Genomic DNA, 20,794 nt, shown 5'->3' with positions numbered 1-20,794 from the left:
CCGAAGAGGAGGGGATTAACAAGGACAGGCGAGGCAGTTATTTCCTAATTGATGGTTTTGCATTCCTGCGGAGGCTGGAACCGCAGCCACCCTGATGCCATCGTGGGGAGCAGGTGCCTCCTCCCCATGGCTTTGCTGGGGAAAAGCAGGCAGGGGAAACACAGGCAGGTCCGGGGCAGAGTGGGCAGCTGGAGCACAGTACAGCCAGGCAGAGGGGCAGCAGCAGCCCCATCCCACAGGACCCACCATCCTCTGACAGGGGAAAGCCTTGGGGTCCAGCTGGGGCTCAATGCTTTTCCTCTCATCCTCTAACTTCATTTCTACTAAACCTTTAGAGGAGGGACCAAAATTCCAGCATACTGCCCCATCCTGTGCTCAGAAAGGCTGGGATGCAGGTTGTTCCACCTCCTGCTTTGCCCAGTTTTTGGAGCATCTCAGCTGGGCAGGAAAGGGGAGCAGGATGGGGTTCCTAGGCAGCCCAGACAGATTGAATTTCCACGTGGGTTTAGCTGAGCTAAAACCAGCTCTGGGAGGAGGCTGGGCCAGTTTCAGAGATATAATTATGTATAAAAAAAGCTTGGCTTTGTCCCTGTGGGGAGGAGCAGTGTCCAGTTCTGCCACTTGGGATGTGCCGGGACCCGACAGGACCATGCCAGCCTTTGGGGACCCCAGACCCTGGCTTGGTCATGGTGGGGGTCTTTCCCCTCCGCCCAGCCAACCTACGGGACAGGGAGATGCCCGGCCACTGCTGTACACAAGGCTGGTGGCCCGCTCCTGCAGCATGGCCTGGTTCCTGTCCCGGATTACCCTCTCCCCACTGACGGGAGGGGGAAGAGCTTGCTGAGTGCCAGATGGTGCCATTTAATTTTTTTTTCTGGGTGAGGCTTGAATCTGTTTGTGCCTATGAGCAGGACCCCAGGAGACTGATGCAGGCAGTGCCGGGCTGAAAGCCCTCCTGCCTTCGGGCACAGCTATTTCTCATCCAGAAACAGGACCTTTGCAGTGAAGACCATTCCCCAAAGCATCTTCCAAGGCTTTTCCTCACTTAGCAAACATCCGTCACTGCATGGGGCAGGGCAAGCGTGGTGACCCCAGCCCCTTTCGGGGTGATTTTACCCAGCAATTCAGGCTTCCCCTGCCTGTAGCCCTGCCAGCTTGCCTGCCTTTCCCAAGAGCCGAGGAACCGGGTCGGCTTGAGGGACCCGAGGAAGAGAGGGTGAGAAAGACAGGGAGATGTCCGCAGAGGCAACGCTTTCCCCAGTGCTGGGGCAGCAGCGCAGGTGCTGCCTGCCAGATTGCTGCCCGTGGCCTCCACTCAGCTCGCAATTATCTGGGGTAATGGCAGGGGAGGGTGACCCAGATAGTGCGGGGAGGAGGATAATAAGGAAGATGTAAGTGAGGCTTTGGGAATGGGAAATGGGCGGGGGGGGGACGACAAGAGAGAGAGGAGGAGAGCTCCAGGATGAACCCTGAGCTGGGAGGTTGACCCGGCACAGCCAAGGGCATCCCTGTGGCGCACGTCATCCCTAATCCAGGCAATACACCCCTTGGTAATCTAAAATGTCCCCTCCCAGATCTATGGCCCTGTATGGTTTGGGGTGGAAAAAGGGATAGGCAGAGGACAGGACTGGCAGCAGTGCCTTCCAAATAAAATCTTCCTTCCCCAGTGAGCGCTCCTTGCTGGGATTAGCAGAGAGGCTCAGAGAAAGCCGTGCTGGAGGGACTGCACATCGCCACGCTGCCGTAGAAAGCTCTGCTTGGCTCACAGAAGGGATGCAGCTCTCAGCATGGGGCCATCCGCTGTCCCCAGGGCCGGGTGTCACACCGCTACTGGGACTTTGCTGGAGGGCACCTTGCAGGAGAGCACCTGCAGGTCAGCAAAGAGGGGACCGGGGCTCCCGCCCTCGCGGAGCACCTTTCCTCTTTGCAAAGGGTCCACGCAGCAATTCTGCAACCCAACCAGCACACACCAAGCGATATCTCATTATAAATCTCTCAGACCTCTCCCATCATCCCTTCTCCACAAAGAGCTGAGGAAGCAGAGGTCTGAGCCAGCGCTCGTCCATCACCACACAGAGGTGTCCCCACGCTGCTGCCACCTGCTCCGGCCACCTTGGCAATCTGCTGTGGCCACTTCCCTGGGGGAAATGCCACCTGTTTGCGGCCTCTGGGCTGCAGCTCCTCTCCGTGACTCAGTTTCCCCTCTGGCCCACCCTAGGCTGGGGGAGATCTCGCCTCTCTCCTCTCCAGTTGGGCTTTGAGGCTGATTTTCTGAGTCCAGCAATGAAGAGGTACAAAAGTGGGGATCGCCTGTCCAAGCATGACACTGATGACTTGCTAGCAGTGCAGGGCTCTTCATTTAAAATAAAGGAAGCTGGGAATGGTGTGGGATCAGGCCAGCACTCCCAGATCCCATGGTGGGAGGACAACCCCTGAGCTGCCCCCTGCCAAGAATGCTTGTCCCCAGCCTAGTGGCCAGCCACACTTGAAGTAAAAGCCAAGGGTCTTTGTCCCAGCACAGTGAGCACGTCCTGGTGGTGACATGCCATGGCACACAGCAAGGGTTCAGGTTCGGCGGGTGCTTGAGTAGACAGGGTCTCATTTGAGGCTTTATTTGGAGGAGTGGTGTCTGCCCCGATCCTGCAGCGGGTGCAGGAGGAGCAGTCCCGGGGAGGGGAGCTGCAGAAAAGGGACCTTCTGCTCCATCAGTGGGTGCTGCTGTGAGGGTGTCGCTGGGTGACCTCACATGAGCATTTTGGCCAGGAGGGTGTTTGCTGGCAGAGCAGAGCATCACTCTGAGCACCACCAAGGACCCAGGGAACCAGACCCAGCAGAGCAGCACCAGCGTTTCCAAGCAATCTGGCCTCACCATCTCATGATATTTTAAGTGGCAGAAAAGAAAATAAAACAGACAAGGGAGGGTGGGAGAGACGATGTGCTGGAGGGAGGGGAGGAGCTGCCCCCCTTCTCTCCCACGCAGCCCCATGGCTTCGGGAGACAGGGTGGGCTGGGGTGATGCTGGTGGGGGGCTGGGTCGCAGGGCTTTTGCAGGCTGGGTTTCGAAGGGGAGGCTCACTGGTGAAGGGAGCACGATGTCTTCCGTGACAGGCTCAAACGTGACTCAACGTCACCTACTTTCCACCACAACGACTTCTGCTGCTTCTTCTTCTCTGTGCAAATCTGGGGCTTAGAGTGCTCGAAATGTGGCTGTGGAGGGGGGCTAAGGGGAGGACGCCGTGAGGAGGAGGAGGAGGATGCGCTTCTTCCTCCTTTGCTCCCCTCCTGAGCTGTCCCTGAGGGTGCCTCCGCCCTGGGAAAGGGAGCACCGAGAGCCCTGCAAAGCCACTCTTTCATTAATTGAATATTCAATTTTCAAAATAACCTTGAGGAACTAAATGAAGAGGCTGGGAAGAGATAGCTAATTGTCAGCTGCACCTGCTCGGCACACAACCACAAAAATGCTGCTTCTAGCTTCCTTCCAGCCCACTCACACAATTTTTTTTTTTTCCCAAGCCGTTACGTCAATGCAGAGGGCATGGCAGCCTTGCAGGGCACAACAAGCACACAGGGCCCCAGTGCGTGGGGTGCAATAGGGGGACTGGGGCTGTAAAAGCTGGTGAGTGGCTTGCCTGGCCCTGGGTGATGCTTTTTTGAAGGGTGGGGAGAGTGGGGTGGGATGTGCATGGAGATACGGCCCCATGAGGAGCGCAGGCTGCGGTGCATGCGGGTTCTGCATCTTGGGGTGGCCACAGTGCTGGTGCCCACCAGTTTCGGGTGTCCCTGGACTGTGCTGCCCCGTGGGGCAGTGTAGGGGGGATGCAACGGGCTGCATGGGCTGGCAGGGACCAGGGTATCCTGCACCCGTGCACGGGAGCTGTGTGTGTCCCCATGCAACAGCCCAGACTCTGCAACCAGCATCACCAGGCCAAATCTGGGGCTCTGTGCTTTCGCTCAGCACCTGGCCCCACTCCACGACTGCCCATAGTGCTGATGCTGGCTTCTCCCTCCTTCCTTTGGGCATCCCCCTGTTCCTGCACCAGAGCCACAACGTGTGCCTGCCCTCACCCTGGAAAAGCCCTGGCGTGCCTCTGTGCCGGCTGCCCCTGTCCATGCGCCGTTTTACCCAGCAGGAGCAGCAGGATTTGTTCTTCCCGGGGGTGCTGAGACCCCCAGCCTGGGCATCCCGGGGAAGAGGGTGTCCTGCACACCCGAGCTGGGAGCTGCAGGTGCAGGTAGCAGCACAGGGCAATTCTGCAGCCACTGCATTGCTGCCTGCCTGCACGAGGGGCAGGCAGGGCTCTGCTTCTACCATGGCAGGGAGCAGGCAGCATCCTGCAGGAAGGGACCTCGCCACGGGGGCAGCTGGACTGGGCCATATGCTGCCTTTCACCAGCACTGGCCGGGCCCGTGTCTCCGAATCGCTTGCTGCCTCCACACTTGGCTGCATTAATAATCAGCCGGCTGATGGGGAAGGATTTACCAGCTGTTTTTCATGACTCCATTGGCCTCAGATAAATCAGGGAGGGGGTGTCGCATGGCGTTTGCCAGGGGCCTGATGGATGGTGCCGAGCGAGCGGATCGCTCACACGCTGACACTTACAGACTCTGTCAGGTTGGTGGAGAGCGCAGGATTAATGGCCCCAATCAAGTGGGAAAGAATCGCTGGGGTGGTACCCAGCCCACCCCCCGCTGCAGCAGCATGGCCGCCCCAGCCCTGCCCCACGCAGGGGCTGCCGGTGGGGCCCCCTCCCCTTCCGCAGCCTCCTCGCTGGCCGGACTGGTGCGGGCAGCTCCCCCAGCCCTGGCTGCAGGATGGAGATTAGCTCTAAAGAGCTGAGCACACACAATATTTCCAAAGCAATTGCAAGCGAAGCAAGGAGCAGCTGTGGGCTGAGCAGCCTGCCTCCCTCAATACTGGCAACATCTGGACGCAGCAGCTGCGCCGGCAAGCGAAACCTGTTCGGGGCAAGGGGGAAGGGCACGGGACCCCGTCGCTCGGCATGGTGTGTGCTGCCGGGCTGGTGATGAGAAACCTGCCGCCAGCTTCAGGTCTCTGCTTGCAGGATAATTCTCCTGAGGCAGCATCCCCTCCCTGTGCTGTAGGGCAGGGTGCTGGGGGCCCCCCGTCGTGTACCCACCGCTCTGAGAGGGCACTTGTCCCAATCCCCTGGGGTGTGGGGGTAGCCTTTGCTCTGGGACCATGGCACATTGCAGAGTGCTGCCCCCACTCAGCTTGTTTGTGGTCCCTGTTGTGTAGGACCCCCCCTGTGGCATGGGCGCTGGGGAGCATGGGTGCCCCAGGAAGGGCTGGATACCTCAGTGGGGAGCCCAGCTCTGCTCTGACCATCTCGGTAGCATTGCTAGAGCTGGAGCATATTTTAAAGGAGAGCTTTCAAGTGAATGAAAACCTGAGGGGGCTGTAGCTCAGGGTTGCAGTTGGCTACTGGGGGCTGTGGTAACCCACTCCTGGGAGCAGGGGAGGCCCCGGAAAGCAGGGTCCCCAGCAGACCCCTCCCTGCCCATGGGGGTCTGCCGTCCCCTTGCGCTGCTACCTGGCCCAGCGCTGACACACACCTCACTGCATGTGCGCTGCCCTGCTGCACACACAGTCCCACTGCACGTACAGCCCCACTGCACACACACACACAGCCCTGTGTGCACGCTACAGCCCCAATGCACGTGCCCCCCCCCCCCCCCCCCAGAGCACCCCTGGAAACACATAGCAGCACAAAGATGTGTGCATGCATAGCCCGTGTCACCCTGCCACTGCCCCCAGCACACTCTGCCCACCCAACCCCCCTGTACCACCCACCTTCTGGCTTCATCACGCGAGGCTCCATGGGCCACGTGAGAACCATGGGAGCAGAGGGATGGGCTGAGCATGGTGGCACCAAGGGCCGAGGGCACTCAGCAGCCCTGTTGGCACTCGGTCCCTGGTGCAAGGGAGAGCTCGTGCACGCCAGGGACGCTGTGCAAGCATGCCACTGCAGATGTGACCGCACATCCCGGCCACAGCCCTTTTGTGTCAGTGCTGGTGGGACCGTGCAGCAGTGTCAGGTGCCAGCGAGGCTCAGCATGTCCCGGAGCATTGCTGGGACCTCCCTGGCCTCTCTCCTCCTGGCCAAGAAGATGAGGGAGCCAAGGGCTTTGTCCTGTTAGTGGGAATACTGAAATGTAAGCACTGGGTGCCTGGTGCTACCTCCACACGGCCATGGGGATGGGCAGAGCAAGCTTCTGGCACACAGGGTGCTTCTTCCGTGTCCCTCCACCCAGGCCTGGCCTCGGGATGGGGCATTGGGGGGCAGCCCCACATCCCCACTGAGCCCCACTGCTCTCGTGGGGACAGTCCCTTAGGGTCCTGAGGCCAAGCGACCTTCTCCTAGTGACAGCCCTCCTGTTCATGCCAGTCATGCCAAGAAAAAGCATGGCAGCAGGGCCCGGGCACGCTTCACAGGACTTCCAGCAAACACCTTTTTGAAGCCAAAACAAATGAATTATTCCATTTAATTTGGGGGCATGAGCAGCAGCACAGGCGGCAGCGCTGCCTCTCCCAGCGCAGCAGCTCCCGGCTCCGTGGTGCCCCGCAGCACCCCGTTCACAGGGCTCGGGGTCGGTGCATGCTGCAAAGACTCTGTCTGTGCCGGTGGGACCTGCCACCCCTCCAGGCTGTGATGATGGCTGCGTGGGTGCAAAGCAGGGCAGGACAGGAGGTGGAGGCGAGCCTTTTGCCCAGCCATCCCGGAGAGGAACAGGGTGCTGCAAGGGGACAGCTTCAAGCAGGCAGCCCCATGCCCACCCATGGGTGTTCAGCTGGGCAGCAGCTCCCCGTGGGGCTGGGGGGACAGGCTGCAGCTCCTCAGTGTCCCCAGCTGCGGGCAAACAGTGCCAGCCCTTGGAGAGATGGGCTGAAGGAGGGCACAGGCTGTGCCCAGGTCAGTGCAGCCTTCCCTGGAGAGGGCAGCCGGGTACACTGCCCAGGTGAGCTCCTGGCCGGGCTCACGCCGGGCGGCTTTGATCTCCCTCCCCTGTCTGCTCCAAGTGGATATGCCCAGCTCTAATTGCCGCTGCCTCTTTGCTCTGCGCAGGGCCTGGTGAAATATTTACACCGCTCTCCCCTTTGAAGTCTGATGTGATCGCCAGCCCAGCTCACGGCAGCTTGCTCCCCTCTCTGCTCAGCGCTTTGCAGGCACTGAGCTCAGCCCCATTGCACCCATCCCTGCTGTGGGGAAGGGCTCGTGGCCGGGACAAGCCACGCTACCCCCCACCGAGCCCACCAGCCTTGCTCCTTGCCTCCCACGCTGCTCAGCCTCCTGGCACGGGGTGAAAAGGATGCCACGGTGCAACCCAGAGGTTTCTTCCATCCTTGGAGTGATGCCTAGCTGGATGTGCCTGTATCTGCAGACAAGCATCCCTGCTGCATCTCAGTGCTTTCTGTGCCGTGGTCCCCTCATGCCCTCGTCCCACGGTGGTGGCGATCGGCCCCGGGCTCCGCAGCGAGCTGGGAAACACGCAACTGTGTGCTGGCTGGCTGGGGAAGCCGTGGCCCGTGCTGTCAGTCCGGCTGCCGCTCCAGCAGCAAGGCTAACAAAGTGGAAAATGGGAGCTCGCTGCGGGTTGCTGAGCTGGAAACGGAGCCACCTCCCGCTCCCTCCGAAGGCAGCGTGGGGGCAGCCCCGGGCGGCGAGCGAGGTGCCGCTCCCTGCCTGCCATGCGTCGCTCTCTGCCCTGGCCACGGCCCATTTGCTGCTGGCTGTGCCGTGAGGTAGCGGCCATCCTTGTCCCTGGAGTGCCACGAAGAGGAAATTTGCTACCAGGAGTGGTCCTGGCGCTGCCGCCCACACCTGAGCGCGGGAACGGGGTCTGACGTGTTCTGGGTGCACCGTCCGTGGTGCGGTGCAGGGGCCGTGCAGCAGACCCTGGATGTGCCTTGCACGTACCGCCACGTGTTGGGCAGCCTCCCTGCTGCAGGGCTGACTGGAAGCCATGTCCTCGCAGCGGGAAATCCTCCACCTTCCCTCTCCCCAGGCACAGGGGGGATTTTGCTGAGCCTGGATGCTCTCCGTGAAAGCCTCACCTCTCTCTTTGCAAAGCCTGATGGTCTTTGCAGAGCCACCAAGCACACACTGACATGGTGCGGACAGGTTGCTCCTGCTTGTTGCGGCTTTGGCTCTGCTTTGGTGCAGGCACCTTTGGGGCTGGCCAGCCATGTCCCCAAGCTCCCCTTTAGCTCCAAGTCCCTGACAGGGCTATTTCTGCTGAAACACCATCTCCCTCTTCAGCAAGAAGGAAAATTTGGATCGCCAGGAAGCTGGATTTGGCAGATGCTGGCTCTGCCAGCATGGAGACCCTTGCCTTCTCTGGGGGCCCAGTGCTGCCTACAAACATGAGAACCAGCCTCCTCTGCCCTGGGAGCCTCAGTGATGCTCTTCATGGTGGGGGGGGAATCTCCCCTGCTCTTGGTTCACATCAGAAAACACAAATGGAGACCCCCCCCATTCATTTGGGGTGCATTGGCTGTACTTGGGGGCAGTGCTGGTGCGGGGCAGAGGGTGGCCATGGCTTCACCAGCCCTCTGGCATGCTGCAATGAGGGGGTATTCCCAGCCTCATCCCATGAGCTCAAGCCTCTAGATTTTGGGGGCTCTCCCAGTACCTCCTTCCAGCCTCCCCTGGGGTGCAGGAGGCTCCTTCCAGCCCTGAATCCCCCCAGGGGTGGGGAGGACATCCTGTGCAGGGTCAGGCATGGAGTGGGAGAGCTGCTAATTGCAGTCCTCTGGCATCTGAGAGGAGCAAAACTCCCTGATTTATGGGTTGGCGGCAATAAAGCTTCGCATCACTGCAAAGGGAATTCACCCGCCTCCAAAACAAGGTTAAATAAATAGCTAATAGGAGCGCTTAGTAATCCTGCAGCACACACACACATGGGGCGGCATTCGCCTTGTGCCACGCTCGCAGTGACACGGTGGCACAAGCAGCTGCATCCAGTGTCACTTCACCCCCTCAGTGATGTGCACATGCAGGGATGTACACACAGCGATGCACCCAGACCCGTGGGGATGCCCGTACACGCAGTGACACCCCCAGTCACACGGGCACCCTGTACCCTGTGCAGGTGGCAGGGGTCCCCCAGTCCCCCCGTGCCAACGTGCAGGCAGCAGCAGCCCAGCGTGCTCGCCTTTGGCTTCTTTTAAAAGACCAGCAGTGATGCTTTTGTGAGAGCCCCGTAAGAGCCTGGATCAGCAGTGGCTGGAGATGTTACGGGATGACTGAAAAGCATCTGCAAAGATCCTGCCAGCCACGTGTCGAATGTAATGTTGGGGACGCAGAGCCGCGACGGAGCTGTTCTGCCTGAGGCAAGATGCCGGCTGGTGTCCCGGGGGCGAAGAGCTGAGCAGCGGCACGGTACAGTGCATGGCAGCAGCGGCTCCCAGCTCTGGCTCTGGTTAGCCCCAGCTCTGGACACATCTCCTGGGGACGGGGTGGCGATGGCCCGGTGCTGTCCCATCCATATGGGGATGAAGCGGGCGGACACACGGAAGGATGCTGCCGGGGTTGGCATGCCTCCGCAAATCATCGGCTGCTCGACCCTGCCTGGTGTTATGCAGCACCGCTGCTGCCTGCTCGGTGCCTGGGGCTGCAGCAGCAAGATTTTGTGAGAAAAGGAAATTACCTGCACGGTGGGGGGCTTTACAGAGCATCCCAGCCCTGCAGCAGCATTGCTGGGGGGGGGCAACCCTTGAAATCTCTGTCTCCGGATCAGCTTGGCCAGCTTCAGCCAGCTCCTAGCCCTGGCGGGGGAACACCAGCCTGTGCCTGCCAGCAGGACCTGAGGCACCCATAGGAGCCGTCCCAAAGGAAGCAAAAGGTGCCCTGGGGAGATGCCAGCCTGAGCAGGAGAGCGTGCAGGGCAGAAAGCCAGGCTGGTGCAGCTGCACATCGGCAGGGTGCTGGAGGGGGAAGGAGGAGGGCGGCACGCTGTGGCGTGCACCTCCGAGCCGGCTCCGGAGGCCCGGCAAGCATCTCTGCTGGCTGTGCATGAAGAGCTTTCCCATCAGGCTGGGAGCGCTGGCTCATTTTTAGACCTTTTGTTCTCTGTATAAATCCATCTCTGGGAGCGAGCGCAGTCGATTGATTTTGTGCTGCGCTGGTGCTGGCAGCCACCTGCTTGTGCTCCGTGAGCAGGGACTCCGCACCCGCTGCCGTGCCTGAAAAACCCTCCGGCACCTGGGGAGGTGGCAGGCAGGGGTTGGGGGACTTGTGGGACCTCTGCGCTGGCACCCGAGTGGGCTGGCATGACCTGCAAAGCGGGCTGCTCCCTGGGATGGACAGAAGAGAGGGGAGAGGGGGTGGGAAGGAAGGGTTGAGGGTTTATATGCAGGAATGGGGGTATGGATGATTCCCATATCTGCAGCTGAGCCACACTGTATGGAGAAAGCAAGTGTTCCCCAGCAGAGAGGAGGGAGAAGGGACTAGGAGTGACAACTTCCCTGAGCTGCAGCTGGAGACAGGGATCAGCTCCTGGAGCTGGCTGGGAGCCGTGGGCTGGGCAGGATGGGGATGGTGCTGAGCAATGCAGGAGAGGGACTGCAGGTGACCTGTCCGGGCAGGACAAGGATGCTGTCCTCCCTCATCTAGGGCTACCACCCAGCTCAGCATCCAGCTCCCACCTCCTTTGGCCCCATGGGTGACGGTACCCGGCGGGCAGCACAAGGCAGGTGAGACCCCGGTGACATTTACACTGCGCAAAAGGCTGTATCAATAAAGGCGGGTGCACGGCTCCGCGGTGAACATCGAGGTGCTGCCGGGGAGCTTTCCCCCCGTAATTGCGGTGTGTTTGCTGCACTCCCGCTTTGCCATGGCAACGCTTTCCTGGCGCGTGAATGTGCCTCGCAGCACATATTGTTTCGGAAAGGTCACCGCCGAGTGTTGGTGGGCTCGGCAGAGTGCGCTGCTTTTATTTCTACATATTTATGAAGGGGGAGATGGAAGGTAATTACAGCCCCTTCTTGAGAATTAATCTCATGATGGACCAGTGTGTTGCTGGGGATGAGCCCTCCAGGGTAGATGTGAGTGTCTGAGCCTGGCTGCAGGCAGACGTTGCGGCTGGGCGCAGCGCTGCAGGCAAACTGGGCACTGTCACACGCCGGGCACCAGGCACGCAATGGCATGGCAGTGGGGTGCAGCGCTGTGGGGCACCCTGGGGTGTGGGACAGCACGTGGGGCATCATGTGGGATCGTGGGGCACTGTGGGTTACCATGGGATGGAGCACCGTGGGGTACCACAGCATGTGGCGTCGTGGGTTACCGTGGGACAAGGACAGCCACAGGCAGTACCAAACACCAGCCCTGCACTCCCGGCTTGCCTGCAGCTGGGAATTAAAGATGACCCAATACAGCATTGCCTGGATGGGTGGCAGTGCCACGGGTGCCTGTTTCCCCAGGGACCCGGTGACTCCCTCCCTGTCCCCAGGGTGGACCTGGCAGAGCCTTGGCTCCCGGCACAGGCATTACCAGGGGTGGAGCGGCATTCCTGTGCCTGCTGCCATCCCAGCGCTGCCAAAACAGGACCTGATCAGGCTTGGGAGGGATATCCCAGCCCAAACCAAAGTGTCACCCAGGCTTGGGAGGCAGCCTGCCCCATGCAGGCATGGCTCTGGGTCAGGGAGCTCAGCACCAATCCTGCCAGCCCAGCACGACTGCTGATGTTCAGGTGCCCATCTGGGGAGGAGGGCAAGGAGAAGAGGCCTGCCTCTCTGCCAAGGTCCTCACATTCCCTTTTCCAGGATCCCCTCTGTGCCCCCCCCAGCCTCCCTAGCACCGGGGGAGCCTTCGGGGTTAAATATTCAGGAGCACTCGCTGTGCACATTTTGTAAAGATCAAGCGGGCTTCCAGGTCTTCCAGAGTTACTCACAATTCACTTCCCCTGCTGCTGGGGATGCAAGCGCGCGCCTTAATTAGTTTGCAAAATGATACATTTTTAAAGTCATTATTTCTGGACACGTTCAAAGTTACAGCATTTACTCTGCTCCAGTTGCGCAGGCAGCCACCCTGGCGTGCTCCCCCCCTCAGGAACCTGCACCCCACCTGGGTGTCATGGAGGGGGGTCACCCCACAGGGATGGGACACGTGAAGAGTAAGATGGGGGACATGGGGGGGCTGTGGCGATCGAGTACACGGACACCCCTGTCTCCTCCCTGCCCTACTGCAGGTCTCTGCATGGTCTGGGGGTCCCTGGGGACACTGATCCCTGTCCTGCCTGGGGCCATTGAGAGATGCTGATCGCTGTCCTGCCTGGGGACATGGGGGCACTGATCCCTGCCCTGCCTGGGGCATGTGGGACATGATCCCTGCCCTGCCTGGGGACATGAGGACTCTGATCTGTGCCCTGCCTGGAGGCAGTGCAGGCAGCGCAGGCATCACAGCAGCAGCTCACATCCCCCTTGGCATTGCTGCACAGGCAGGTGCAGAGAGGCAGGGCCCCAAGCACTCCCCCAGAGCTGGCGTGCCCACCAGCAGCTGCCCCACGGTAATTGTGGGTCTGCGTGCACTTAATCACAGCCTTCGGAGCAGGCAGAGCAGCAGCTGGAAAGTGCCATGGAAACCACCCCAGCGCTGTACCCCAGGGCCAGGCGACAGGCTCCTGGTACCCATTTGGGGCTGCACCTCCCATGCCTGGCTCTGCCCCTGGCTCCACTGCTTGGGCTCTGCCACCAGCCCTTCCCCTTCTCCTCTGCATCTCACCCTGCCCAGCCCGCTGCCTACTGCATCCCTTCCCACCACACCATCCCACTTTCCCAGCGCAGCATCCCTGCTCCCAGCTCCTCTCCACCCTCCAGTGTCCCCTCTCTTCTCCTGCCCCTCCCCTATTCCAACCCCTGGTTCCTGCTTGGGAACACACAGTATTTTTTCATGTTTCAAGAGATATTTCGGCTCTGAGAGGACAGGGGCTTTCCACTGAAATACAGGGCACTGGGGCTTTGATACATCAGCTGGGAACGAGATTTGGCATAGAAATTTGGGGACTGGCAATGCATACAATGCACCACCCCGATGCCCTGATGTGCTGCCCTCCTCCTGCTCCTGCCACACATGACCTTGCTGTGCCACCTGCATGTGTCCCAAGCCTGTCCCAAGTCCTCACCTTCCATCCAGATGTGGGCAGCTGCCCCTTGGCCACGAGCTTTCTGCTGGCAGGTTTGCCCTGTGGTGGGCTCTGCCTGTGAGCTTCCACATGGCCTCGGGACCTGCATCCAGGGGGGAGCCCGGCGGGAGACCAGGCACCCATCATGCCCATCTGGGTACTGGGTGATCGCTGATTCCTGCAGACTCACCTCTGTGCTGTGAGACATGATGTACCTGGGGTAGGTGCCCCAACTCTACCCCATGCTGCAGGAACCCCATGGGGCTGAGGTGGTGGACGTGGGAGCCAGGTCCCTGTCTGGAGCTGCAGGCGGGGGTGAGGGTGCTGGCAGGGAGGGCAGGGCAGGCAGACAATCCTGGGGACTGCCACCTTTTCCCTTCCCACTGCTTGCGTTGGCCAGTGAAGGGATCCTGGGGAAGGGGAGCAAACCAGCATGTGCAGCAGGTTGAGGGAGGTGATTCTGCTCCTCTACTCCCCTCTCATGAGACCCCACCTGCAGTACTGTGCTCAGCTCTGGGGCCCCCAACATGAGAAGGACACAGACCTGTTGGAGCGAGTCCAGAGGAGGGCCATGAAGATGATCAGAGGGCTGGAGCACCTCTCCTATGAAGACAGGCTGAGGGAGTCAGGGTTGTTCAGCGTGGAGAAGAGAAGGCTCTGGGGAGACCTTATAGCAGCCTTCTGGTACCTAAAGGGGGCCTAGAGGAAAGCCAGAGAGGGACTTTTTACAAGGGCAGGTAGTGATAGGACAAGGGGTAATGGCTTTAAACTGAAAGAAGGTAGATTTAGGTTAGATGTAAGGACGAAGTTCTTTACTGTGATGGTGGTAAGGCACTGGGACAGGTTGTCCAGAGAGGCAGTGGATGCCCCTTCCCTGGCAGTGTTCAAGGCCAGGTTGGATGGGGCTTTGAGCAACCTGGTCTAGTGGAAGGTGTCCCTGCCCATGGCAGGGGAGTGGAACTAGATGATCTTTAAGGCCCCTTACAACCCAAACCATTCTATGACTCTATGATTATAGCCAGCTCACCTGCCTTCCCTCCAGCCTAGGGAGGGTACTTGGGTGCTTCCACATCCTTGCCATCTGTAACCCCATAGAGGGTATCCCCACGCATGGTCAACAAGGTGGGAGTGCAAGAATCATGTGCTAGGTGCTAACAAACACTGGATCTCTGTGGGAAGCCCTTCTGCATGGGTTGTTTCTGGTGTCTGTGACCTGGGAGACACCAGTGGTGTGGCCAACTGATTCAGCAGTCCAAGTGAGCAGAGGATGACACATCTTGCTCATGGCAGGCTTTGGGATCAAACCATACCTGGGTAGACACAGAGGGAGAGAGTGACCTGGAAGGGTGGTGAGTAGAACACAGACCATCTCATTGCAGACCCAGGGGAGATGACGACCTGGAAGGGTGGTGGGTAGCAGAGCTTGCCTGCCATTGCCACTTGGCTACTCAACATCCGTGCAGGGCGCCTGGGAGATGCCCGGGCTCCAATATACACCCCAAAGTTGGACAGCTCTATCAGCACTGGTGGCAAGTGGGGAGGCCTGTGCTCTCGTGAGTTTGCTGGGGGGGGCTTGGGCTGCATTCCTTCTCTCAGCAGCTTCCAGCAGGAGCACCCCAGTGCTGTCACTGCCTGGACACCTTAGTGTGGCTCCGGAGGGATACAGGTAGGTGAAGCCCATCACGTGGGGGCTCTCTTCTCCCACGGATTTGGGTCCCCGCACCGCTGCATGCTGTCTTGGACCTGGCTTTGTCAGGACGTGCAAGCTGGGGTGCAGAGTGAGGTGCTCCAGGAAGGCTCTGCAGCCAAATCGCTAAACTGCCTGCCTTGAGATGGAGAGATAACTCAGGTGCCTCCAGGCCCTTGGTTCATTATCTCGCCTGTATGTTCATTAATCAACAATTCTTATGTAAACAGACACATCCCCAACCCTCTGCTTCCCATCACCCTGGCAACAGCACAGCAGAGCCGACCCTCCTCTTAGGATGTGCTCTGGGCTCCCACCCGCTCCGCAGCCCTGCTGTAACTTTCTGCCTGCTCCCTTCGCTCCCACACCTTTCCATCCCACAGGGCTTGAATGACCGAGTGCCTTTGTCTTCAGGCTCCTCTTGCACAGCATTGGATCCTGGACTTCCCAATCTCCAGCAGCTGCTGAGTCTAGGAGTGGGGAAGCAGCAGCTTTACAGGGACTGGACGTGGCTGCTGTCCACCCAGGCTGGTGCATGGCCAGGACCCGGTGAACACAGTCCACGAGGATGAGTGCTGGCTACAGGCGTCATGACAAGGGCCAGCCAGACTCCCTGCAATGCTGCAAAAGCCAAAGCTGGGCTCACACCGTGCTGTGGGTCAAATGGGGGGTGGGCAGCCACCCATGCCGGGGTCCAGCTGAGCTGTATGGGGTGTGGTGTGGGCCAGGGCAGGGAGAGGCGATGGATGTCTGGGGAGGGGTTCAGAGGTGCCTGCCCTATTCCAGTTCAGATAGTTTCTCTGGGAAGCTCTTGCAATGCAATGAGCAGATATCCCATCCTGCCGACTCCATCAGGACCCTCTGACAGGGAAAGAACAAGTCCTGGAGCTCCCTCAGGCTCCAGCCAGGAGCTGCCAGAGGAGTGTGCTGCAGGCAGGCGACCGCTGCCGCCCCAGGGGCTGCCCCACAGCAGGACTTCTCTGGTGTGGAGGAGAAAAGCCCCGTGTGGAAGCCGAGGGAAGTTGGAGGAGCCCAAGTGATTTAAGGTTGAAGGGAAATGTTAAAGACAGCAGGAAAAGCAAACATTAGTGGTAGCCATGCGGCTAAGGGGAATAGGAAGGGCTTTTACAAATATATCAAGGGGAAAAGGAAATACTGGAGAGTCAAGACAAAGTAGGCCCATTAATAAATGAGGAAGGATATTAAATTAATGATGATTCTCAAATGGCTGAGTTAGTGAACTACTTATTGAGATCTGCCTTTAACAAGAACAACAAGTAAAAGTGGCTGAGACAATCAGAAAGCAACAGAGGATGCTGAAATTGTCCTAGATGGAGCAAGGGGAAGAGGACCCCCTGGCTGGTGAGTGCCTGGGGCTGAGCAGCGCTAGCAGAGCCCACCCCATCGGTCTCTTCCCTGGCATGAGCAGAGGGAATGAGATCCATGATAAGCTGCAGTGTCTGGAGCACTCCAATGCTTGTCAAAAGGCCCAGAGAAAATAAGGGGTCCAGGGTGGACCATGGCTTCTTGTCTTGGAGCAGGACAGGACCATGGAGGAGCTGGAAGGGAGAGTCCCGAGAGCCCCACGTGCTGCCCAGGCTCGGGAGCGCAGCCCATGTTGCACGGATCCAGCACCAGTCGGGAGGCTTTGGGACAGCTGCGGAATAGCAAATATGGAGCCTGTATTTAAAAAGGAGGAGAAAGAGGTCCAGCTAGCTGGGCCTCAGTCCTCTTAGTTCATTAAAGTTTGTCCTTGTAAAATAAGAGCCTATGCCACTGACCTGCCTCTGTTTATCCTCCCATTTTATTTGCACTGAATCAAATAGTGACTGCTAAGCCCAAGGTTGCTCCTGCACCCAGCTCTCCTCCACTCAGAGGAAAAGCTCTGGGAAGGAAATTTTTTGTCCCTCTGGGAAGTCTGAGAAATCCCCAAAGACCCTTCAGCTGCTGCTAGCTGGAAAGGGCTGGTCGGACTCCCAGGATCAAATTAAGGCAGCATCGACCCCTGCTCGTGCATCCCCTGGGCTCTGTGGGAGCCAGCGCGGCTCAGTGCCCTGGACTGTGTCCGCTGATGGAGGAGCAGGAGCTGATGCAGCCTGAGCGATGGGTGAGAAGTGTGTCCCACATGTGGGACTTGTTCCCATACAGGGCGAAAGGTGTCTAGTGTCCACCGGGGAAGCCTAGGCTGGGTCCTGCAGGATGGGAGGGGATGGGATGGGGGCACGTCCCTCAGCAGGGCTGGGCAGAGCTCTGGAGCAGGACTCACACTCCTGAGACCTGGGGGCTCAGCACAGCCCCACGCAGTCCCTCCTGCCCCTGCCTCGACGAGCTGCTGTGCTGGTGCAAGCACCCCGGGGCTGCACTCTCGGGGGTGAAGAATGAACCATCTCTTTGCCCATCACACCAGGAGGCAGGGCTGCGTCGTGGCGGTGCCCGTCCTTGGCCACACGGCCCGTGGATGCGCCATCTGACAAAGGGGTCTGTGGGGGACAATGTCCGGGAAACAAGGGCTCTTGTCAATGTTTTATGGGCCCAAGCATCCCCAGGGTGTGTTTACGGGGCAGTAAATTAAAGCACTCAGCCAAGTGACATTTGTGTTCTGCAAATGCGATTATTATGCATGATTAGCAGCCAAGTGCACTGAAAAACCCACACTCGCAGCACGCGGGAGCAGGACGCTCGCCTGGCCTGCCTGCGGCTCCTCAGTCTGGAGATGCACCCCTGAGCAGTCACCTTCTCCCTGGAAAAGCCTCTCCAGAGGACAGCATACAAAGATGAGCCTAGTGCCAGCACGGGCAGGGACCCCCAGCACCGCCACCTTGCCCCTTGGCTGGGAGCCCCCAGCTCTGCCACCCTCCTCAGTCCCTGCCCACTGGGGATGGACTGCGCCAGCCGAGGAGTTAAAAGATTTTCTTTCCAGCTGCTGACCCGACTTTCCAGAGGAATGCATCCAAACCCACTTTTTAGCTTTAATTATTTATCTGTAACCAATTTGGCAGGAAAACCAATTAAACGAGTGGGTGATTAATGACCTGCTGATTTGCACAGGTACCTAATTTAAATGTCTATATAATATATAAGCACATTTTGGAGATGCTTCAATGGCTCGGTTCAGTCCCTAGCTGCTCGGACATGCGTGCAGACGGTGTTGGATCACTCCTTGGTGAGCCAGTGCCACCATTGTGCTGCAGTATCTTGTGCCTCCCGCCAGTTCTAGGAGCATGGGGGGGGCTATTTGCCCCAGGGATCCCACCGTGTTTGCTCCGTGGCCAGAGCTGTGCTCGCCAAGTGTCTCCCTTGCCAGTATTTCTCACTGGGGAAGGTCTGACCCAGATGGAAAGGAGCCGCCGGGACAGAGGAGGGTGCCGTCTCCTGGGCAAAGTGCCCTGTGCCTGACTCAGGGAGAGACAGGCTGGAGCAGCCACCTAGCACAGGCTGGAACTGGCGTCAGACTGGCCTCTTGGCCCCCAGGATGCTGGGCAGGGGCTTTCGCAACTTGGAGCAGTGATCGCACCTCAGCTGGATACAGATTTTGGTTGTCACTAACCAGCATGCACAGCAGACCCAGCCAGGCTCTTCACTCCTGGTCTGTGTGGTTCAGAGCATCCCTGTTCTCCCCCAAATCATCCACCCTTCCCATCCCTTGCCTGTGCTACATCCTCACATCCCCTTGTCTGTGAGGCAGATGGGTCTGTATGCCGACTCCTTGGCATCCCAACAAGTAGCCTGACGCTACCAGCCTGGAAACATGCCTACACAACACCTTGCAGCCCTCAGCCCTGGCTCGCAGAGGGACAGATGCCCTGTGGATGGACAGCAGGACCTCGGGTTTCTCCATGGCTGCTCCCCACTGCAGCCTGGGGCTGGGGCCAGTCAGAGCTGAGGCCAAGGGCTGCCAGACCCCGAAGCCTCCCATGTCTCTGTAAAGCAGGACTGTGCCATTGGCTGAGGCACCTTGGGGATGGAGGCAGGAGGATACACCTCACAGTAACGGGGAGGAGCGGGGAGTGGGACCATTGTTGAAATAGAAATGGTAAATCCATTAATCTTTAGAAATACAATTCACCGTGCAAAACAGAAAAGGAAAAGAGACACCTCATTTGTTATCAGGTGCATTGTGAGAGTCAGGTTCTTTAATTATCTCACCAAATTCTCCAGCCCATTCATCAAGTTGCCACCACCAACCTGCCGAAGATTACCACCCACAGACCATCTGGGGAGCTGTGGAGGGAGACGAGGTGCTGCCGGCCCCCAGGCACGCACACACGATGCAGCGCAGGCACACACGCTGCTGGGGCTGCTCCTCACCCCCGGACCCCTCCCAGGGCAGTGCCCCATGGGCTGCAGTGGTAGAGCAGCCCCTCTCCCTGCCCAGGAATTCAGCTCACCAGAAGCACTGGGCAATCCAGCACTTCCTCACATGTTGGCCCCTACATGGAGAGATGACAACCAGTCCAGGGAGATGGCAGCATCCCCAGGGGAGAGGCCAGAGGCTGGGGACGTAGATCATTGGGAGTGATGGCCTGTGCTCCAGTGTCTTAGTAATTGCTGTGGGCTGAGGGAATCATCTCCCAGCCTGGGGCAGAGCCTGGGACTTGCACATGCTGGGGCTGGAGCAGTGGCAAGTCCCTTATAGCTCCTGGTGCTTGGGTTTGGCTTTATCCGAGCTACAGCTGAAGCCTCCCCTCCTTCTTGCCTGGGTCTCAGAGTCCAGAAACTCTCTGTCAGGGTGTCAGCCACAAGCCTGCACCAGCGACACCCTCTCCAATGCATCAGCGACACCCTCTCCAATGCATCAGCAGCCACCTGGGTGTGCGTACAGGCGTGTGACAAAGGCACAAAGGTAACTGGGACATACGTTGCTTCATCTTGGCTGAGCTCCTTGGGAAGTCCCTTCTGGGATGCTCTGGTGGCTCAGAGCTGTCTGCTGTAGGGATGGAGGGGTCTACAGGAAGGGAAAAGGTGAGCCTAGTCCCCCTCCTTAGTTGTCTGTTAAATCTGCCACCCTGGGTGGAAATGCCCCAAAGAAGAGGCCATGTCAGGTGTTGGGCAGGAGCAGGGCTCTGCAACAGAGACAGCCCCAGCTCCTGTCTCAGCCGAGCCAGGCAACTGGGCTTTGACTTGCAGATACCTGCCATGCACAGCAGAGCTTGCAGGTTCCCAAGTCAAAACCTGGGTCAAAACCTCTGGCACAGCTGCATCCAGGCCTGGCTCGGCATCCCCTGCCATGGGCACAGTGCGAGCAGACCTGGGCAGGACTTCTGTGCCTCTTAGCTCCTGCTGTCCCTGCTGGCATAAGGCTGCTCAGACAGCGGGTGAGGACTCCTGCCCAGCCTGGACAGCCACCGGTGGGTCAAAAGGGGATACTGCTGGGATGGACACAGGGAAGCAGAGAGGATTGTCATGGCAGCAGGTGCGTGAGCAAGAAAGGTGGAAAGGAAAGGGACCTGAGATGCTGAGAGACTGGAGACCTCTCTGGGGTACAGCACCTGCCATCAAAAGCAGAGTCTGAGTGTTTTTTGTAAGAGCAGAGAGAGCTGGGTACACAGAGGAGGTGCCTGCCTGGATAAATTCTCCATTTGAATAAAGCCAGAAAGGCAAGAGGTTGCTCTTGGAGCCCCACTCTGAGCCCAGTCCCAGGTGTGTGGGTGCAGTGTGGGGTACACAGCCCTGCACCCTACTCTCCCTAAGCAGGACTGCTCCTCCTCCACCCTCTGCCACTGTCCTCCAGAAACCCTGGGGACTGAGGAGCACCCCAGCTCCTGGCAGTTGAGGATGGAGCCAAGGGAGCTGGTCTGGGAGTTCCCAGAGAGCGTCGGTCCCCTGGAAGGCTAGACCAGGCTCCTGGCCCCCTGCCACCTTCCCCCAAACCTCCTGTGAGGAAAACCAGTTCCGGCCCATCTGGAGTCCAGATCGGCTCCGGTGAGTAATAAGGGAGTGGGAGGGAAGGCAGACGTCTCCCTGCTC

This window comes from Buteo buteo, chromosome 24, assembly GCF_964188355.1.
Source record: "Buteo buteo chromosome 24, bButBut1.hap1.1, whole genome shotgun sequence".
Lineage (NCBI taxonomy): Eukaryota > Metazoa > Chordata > Aves > Accipitriformes > Accipitridae > Buteo > Buteo buteo.
The sequence above is the reverse complement of the archived record's forward strand: the minus strand, read 5'-3'. Positions refer to the sequence as shown.